This window comes from Macaca mulatta, chromosome 8 (genome assembly GCF_049350105.2).
Source record: "Macaca mulatta isolate MMU2019108-1 chromosome 8, T2T-MMU8v2.0, whole genome shotgun sequence".
In the NCBI taxonomy this organism is placed as follows: domain Eukaryota; kingdom Metazoa; phylum Chordata; class Mammalia; order Primates; family Cercopithecidae; genus Macaca; species Macaca mulatta.
The window spans coordinates 75,478,737-75,485,493 of record NC_133413.1 but is presented as its reverse complement, the minus strand read 5'-3'; the positions used below and the strand labels follow the sequence as shown (position 1 = coordinate 75,485,493).

Sequence of the window (6,757 nt, the reverse complement as noted above, 5' to 3'; positions counted from 1 at the left end):
TGGGTTAAGTGTGTGTATACCCATCTTAGTTCTATTGCAACCCTGGCAAGCAGACAATTAGACTGTTTTTCAGACTCATTACAAATCAATTTTCTCATTCATTAGTGCTATGTTTGTTCATAAAGCAGAATATTCAAAACTTCCAGCATATGTATAATTAGTGTTATGAATTGCTTTTATAAATGTCAAAATTTAGCAATTTTTGTTGGTGAAAAAAATGCCAGACTTCAGAGAAGAAAGGAGAAAGAGAATAACCATGGAAATGTTAGTGATTAGAAAGCTGCAGGAGAAAATAAAAGGCCTTAGAAAATCTTGAGGGAATTAATTTGACTATTTTCCAGTAGAGCTTTGGAGAGGAAAGCAGGGGGTTGGGAGAAAGCTGGGAACAGAGCTCACACAATGAGGAGACAGATATGAAGGGGGAGAGAAAGAGAAAGACGTGTTTTTCTAGTCTTTAAAGAAGGGTGTGGGTATGAAAGGGCCCAGTGTGAATCCAAGTGGCAACTGGCCCACGTGGAGTCTCTGCTAAGAGGATGGAGCTACTTCAGGCAAGAGCACCATGATAGGCTCAGCGAGTAAAACGTTAGCATGAAGGAAAAATGGTCCTAAGCCCCTTCTGCCGCAGGAAGCGTTTGCTTAATGAAAATGTATACGTACTTCACGGAAAAGCGTAACCTTCCTAAAAAAATGCTTTAGTAGTTTCCTGATAAAATTTTATGGGATTTAGACGTGTTTGGAGAAACTAGTTATGTACCCTCATTGTCCTCTGTCAGGCAAGAGTTGAATGATTTTAAATCGTTCTTTTAGTTACTCTGATAATGCTTAGGTAGCATTCCCTATGTTTGTAATCAGAGCAAATGTTTGAATTGACCTCCTAGAGGCTTTCCTTGTTGCAATATTGTAATAAAACCTGACTCATAAAAAGTTTTTTCTTTAATAATAGAATCACCTAATAATAATAATTAGCCAAATAAAATTTGCTTTTATTCATCTTGGATTGTTCCCTCTCTCATTAGCAAAACGCCTACAGTAACACTAACCTCTCTGCTTCTGAGATATTACAACTCCAAGATGAATGCAAGCAAAACCACCACCAGTGTGCTATTTGCCTCCAGCATATTTCTGTAGCATCCTAGTGGACACTGACTGTATTTTGTCACCCAGATTCTCTGTCAGCATGGAAGAACCTTTGCTCCAAGCTCTGGGATTGCTTCATTGGCTGCTTCAGGACTCACTCTCAGCTAAAGAGAACCCCATCACTTGTGGACACCTCCCCTTTCCTGCAGGCAGTCTGGAACCAGTGACATTAAAGACCTGAACCCTGCACCTCATCTTGGGACAATTCTAAGGGCCACCTGAGTTCCAGATATTATCAAGGACTCAGCTGAATCTTTTGGTAAGACTGTGTCCCAGTTCAGCTTCTCTCTCTGCCTGTTTCCTTCCCATCAGCATGCCTGATGCTGATCCTACAAGCCTGTCCTAAAACACTCTCTTATGATAATATCCCTCTCAGAGTCTGTTTCCTGGGACCTGAACTATAACAGGGGTCTTTGCTTCTCAGAGTACTGACCTAGCCGAATGTTTTTTAAAAAATGTTTTTGACTCTAGAAAACATTTCCTTAGTGAACAGAGGTGGATGGGAGTGGGGCTGGAGGAGGGAATGGTTCTCATTAAAAGGAATGCTCAGGGAGAGAGTCCTGTGCTTTTTGTCTCCAGAAATATGGGGTCAAGGCTAGTGGGAAAATGAAATGTTGGAAGAGCCAGTGTGAGTCAGAGACAGAGAGAGAGCGAGTCTCAAAACTTGGCGTGGGAAGTAGGGTCAGATTGTGAGAATGAGCTAAGGTTTAGCACGGGATTGTGATTTTATAAATCACAGTATTCAAAACTCAAGTGTGTATAAGCAATGCCAAGACTGTTAAACAAGAAATGACAAAACTCTCCAATCTTTTCCTTCCTCTTGGAGATAATCAGAGCCATCTGTTCCACCATTTTTGAAACTGCTTCAAAATAATTATATTCAGGTCTTACCTAAAATTATACTTTATTAAAAAAAAGGGTTTAAATGGAACTACACTCTATTGTTGGGTGTCACTTTGCTCATTCAACAGCATTTTATTTAATAAGATTTTTGCCTGCCATGTCTATATGTGTCCTGTACCAGACTGTGTGCTAGGTCAGCACTACAAACTGACTTTATTGGAGAAAGAAGAACTAAAGCAAAGAGAAAACAACTAAAATCATTTAAATTGTAAAGAACGACAGAATAAGTGGAAGCATTTGTGATTTAAGATATTTTTAGTCAAGTTTGGTGCCTGCATCTACGATGCCTCACTATTTACTATGTGCCAAATTAAACAATAACTTTTGGGCTTATAGCAGTCTCAGTATAATGTGATTGTTGCAATCTCAGCTGCAATCAGTTTGAGTAGTAGTCACCTTAAGGAAAGAAGAGAGCCACCTATTTTATATTTTAATTGGGCAGAAGTAATATAGCAATAAGCTAACATCTCAGCTGGGCTGAATTTGTCTGATTAACTTGCTTCTACTTATACCCTTTGCCAGTGGAGCAGAAGGTGCTTAACTGTGAAAAAAGGAAGCCCCAGGCATTTTCATTGTTTTATATATATATATTTACTCCTAACAATTTAATCCTCATAATCCTATAGGGAAGGTAGTCTTATATCATTTTTTCAGATGGAAAACTTGAGACCAGCCTCAGAGCTGGACAAGGGCCATGGAGGGCCAAGGTCATGGCAGAGTTCAATTGTCTCCAAAGGGAGCAGTTATGGACAACTTAAGGTAACAACTGGATCCATAAAGATTGAAGCAAGAATGACTGAGCAGGTAAGTAAAGGGTTAGTGAAAGAAAACTCTAAGGAGGGCAAGGTGACAAGGTGAAAACGATGGGTGACTTCACAGTTGGACATAAGAGCTGAATAACCATGGGTGTCCTGGAATTCTTTTGAGTCTTGGTTTCTTTTATGTAAAAAGGGATAATAATATCTACATCAGAGACTGGTTTTGAAGATTAGGTGAAACAATGTGTGTAAAACATGTAGCCTATATTCCTTTCTTCTTCTTTCTCTTCTTTCCTTCCACTTCTTTGTAATTTTGTCCAGGGGTGGTCTTCATTCTAATCGAAGGTAATGGGAAATCAAAGTTAGTTACAGTAAAACTCATGGAAATGGGAGAGAGATAAACAGCAGTCAATCATTTAGTTATAGAGGGGTTGTGCTTGGATATGATTCAAAACCTAAACCTAATCTGTATTTTATGTCAAAAGTTGATAGGGCCTTTCAGTGTTGGACACTCAATTCTGACTTTACGGACTTCCTAATACTGGAAAAAGAATGTGTGAAATTCCATTTTGGCATTTTCTACAGTGGTACTTTCAGATGTTTCCTAACAGCTGAAGCCTCTAATCTACCCTCCCCCCAGCATATCATTTGCTTCCCAGGAGCTCACAAGATTGAGGCCATATGGGTACATATCCTTAAATTCCCCCATGGTCACTCCACAATCTTCTTCGAGTGGCCTTTTTACTTTCTCTTATCCAATATTAATATATTTAGTCCCCTTCCTCCCGGCTTTTTGAAGGAAGTGACATCTCTTTTTTTTTTTTTTTTTTTTTTTTTTGAGGATGGAGTCTCGCCCTGTTGCCCAGGCTGGAGTGCAGTGGCGTGATCTCGGCTCACCACAACCTCTGCCTCCCAGGTTCAAGCGATTCTCCTGCCTCAGCCTCCTGAATAGCTGAGACTACAGGTGCGTGCCACCATGCCCGACTAATTTTTGTATTTTTAGTAGAGACAGGGTTTCACTATGTTGGCCAGACTGGTCTTGAACTCCTGACCTCATGATCCGCGCCTGCCTCAGCCTCCCAAAGTGCTGGGAATACAGTTGTGAGCCACCACACCTGGCCCATCTCATTAATTTTTATAGGTCCAATAGACCAAGTATAGTGCCATGAACATAATTTGCACTTAACAAAAGTCAATGATTAAGTAGGTAGACTTGAATGTTTCAGTCCAGTGTATTAGTATTTTCAAAATCTGGGCAGGAGAATTCGGAGGTACATGTTGAAATGCAAGAGGAAATAGTCATCATTCAGGTTTTGTTGACTTCCACAGAGGCTCTTGGGAATCAAAAGTTAAGGCATGGGGGGAACCAAAGCCAGAGTTCAAGTCCTAATTCTAGATTAGAACAAGAACAGAGAAAGAGGCTAGTCTCTCCGGCTACCTGGTAGATGAGGGTCACTTGGCTAGTGGAGTGAGTCACTGAAGTATAATCTGTCACCCTTTCCCTTTCTTTACTTCCTCTACTCTTTCTTTCTGTCACCCTTTTCCTCCCCTCCCCTCCCTTCTCCTCCCCTCCTTCCTTCCCTCTCTCCTTCCTTCCTTCGAGGGGCCTTTTTACTTTCTTTTATCCAATATTAATGTGTTTAGTCCCTTTCATCCCAGCTTTTTGAAGGAAGTGACATCTCATTCTTTTTTTTGTTTTGTTTTGTTTTTTGAGACAGAGTCTCGCTCTGTTGCCCAGGCTGGAGTGCAGTGGTGTGATCTCGACTCACCACAACCTCTGCCTCCCAGGTTCAAGCGATTCTCCTGCCTCAGCCTCCCAAGTAGCTGGGACTACAGGTGTGTGCCACCATGCCCAGATAATTTTTGTATTTTTAGTAGAGACAGTTTCACTATCTTTCTTTCTTTCTTTCTTTCTCTTTCTTTCTTTCTTTCTTTCTTTCTTTCTTTCTTTCTTTCTTTCTTTCTTTCCTTTCTCTTTCTTTCTTTCTTTCTTTCTTTCTTTCTTTCTTTCTTTCTTTCTTTCTTTTCTTTCTTTCTTTTCCTTCCTTCCTTCCTTCCTTCCTTCCTTCCTTCCTTCCTTCCTTCCTTCCTTCCTTCCTTCCTTCCTTCCTTCCCTTCCTTCCTTCCTTCCTTCCTTCCTTCCTTCCTTCCTTCCTTCCTTCCTTCCTTCCTTCCTTCCTTCCTTCCTTCGAGACAGGGTTTCTTGCTCTGTTGCTCAGGCTGGAGTGTACAGTAGTGTCCTCTGATGATAGCTCACTGTGGCCTCTAAGTCCTCGGTGGGCTAAAGTGATCCTCCTGCCTCAGCCTCCTGATTAGCCAAGTAGCTGGGACTACAGGTGTACACCACCACACTCAGCTAACTAGAAGTAGTCTTTATGATGGACTGGCATTCGTTCAGTTAAAAATGGAGGACTCTGTTAGTGAGGAGGAAGGGATGAGCAGATATGGAGGGTCAATCAGCAATCTCTGTTAGAGAGGTGATGGGGATAATGGTATACTTTGGAGTTAAAACTGAATTGAACTGGATGGAATATAATGATGCTAATAATGAGCCACCATGAAAGTAAAAGAAAAATAAAAGATATCTTTAGATTGTTTTAATCTGGTTATAGAGTGAAGGTCCCTTTTAACAAAAGTGGAAAACCCAAAAGAAATATATACTTAAAATGTATTGCATATAGATAATAAAGTTTCCCAAGTAAGCCACTGTGCAGATAACACAGGAATATGATACAGTTGCAAACCAATCTGGTAGATAACTATGCAGGCTTCTTCCTTCCACTCTTCTAAGGCAGGGCAATCAATCGTGGTTTTTTGCTGTTATTAATGTGATAAAATAGTATGTATAGTATGGTGTCTGGCAAATAATAAATGTTCAATAAGTAGAGTGAATTCTTATTATTTTAATTATGTTTTTAAACAAAAGTAATCTAGGAGAAAACAAAAGTATGATGACAGAGACTTCTTGTGAAAATCAGTGAGTGGCTCTCTGCAGTGGTTACAGAAATGCCCCAGCATGGAGACCATCCTGTAAACTGGCTCTGCTGTCCCAGCAGTGATGGAAAGCACTCAATTTACTTTCTCGTGGAAGAGACAGAGTGGCTGTCAGTTTACTGCAATCTTTTGGACTGCCTGGAAAATTGAACGTACAACAGGAGAAAGGAGAGGCAGGACACAGATTCTGGAATAGAAGTCGAAGACAAAGAGGCTCGTAAACATCAAGATTCTGGGGCTCATCTAGCCATTCACAGCTTTAGAGCCATGGGCAGTAACACTTAAAAAATACACTATGTTCTAACTACCACAAGGTTTTTCACTCTAGCAACTAAAAAAGCACTGGCCTCAGGATTTGCAATATTAAATGTCGCAGCTCATCCACCATCAGATGCTAACTGACCCTGCTGTTCCACAAGCCATAACTACAACTTTGATTGGACAAGAGTCTGGTTTCAGTAACTTTCTCCTGATTAAGAAGACCACTGACCATTGACTGGTTCTGCCCGTTTACAGAGATTACACACTTACCTACCTTTGTATGTAAAATGATCTTTTGATATATAAAGCATAACTATAACACATTTAAATGCTAAGTAGCCACCCCAAAGTGAACATGGGTCATATGTTACATGCATGTTTGTTCAGTAGGCATGTGTCAGGACCACCTTCATGAATATTCATAGCTCCTCCTGTAACCAGTTAAATATATATGTTTAGCCAACCTCTTTAGCATAAAGCTCCTACCCCAAGCCCCCCTCCTTTGAAGGGCCTCTCTCTGGTCTTGCCTGGATGGCCACCTTGCAGGCTGTAACCCTTTGGAAGAAATAAAGTCTCCTCTCTCCTTTTCAAAACTTAAAAATTGTGAATTTTTATTTTTATTTTATGTATTTAACTTTTAAGTTCAGGACATATGTGCAGGTTTGTTATATAGGTAAATTCATATCATGGGGGTTTGTTGTACA

At 40.3% G+C, this 6,757-nt stretch overlaps 1 long non-coding RNA gene across 1 annotated transcript; it reads left to right on the top strand.

Moving 5' to 3' along the window:
- The first annotated feature begins 1,099 nt into the window (after positions 1-1,099).
- LOC144330612 (uncharacterized) lies at positions 1,100-6,654 on the top strand. The gene is made up of 3 exons (XR_013396907.1): positions 1,100-1,396; positions 2,695-2,844; positions 5,725-6,654. It is a non-coding gene; the product is annotated as an uncharacterized LOC144330612 (long non-coding RNA).
- The last annotated feature ends 103 nt before the right edge of the window (positions 6,655-6,757 follow it).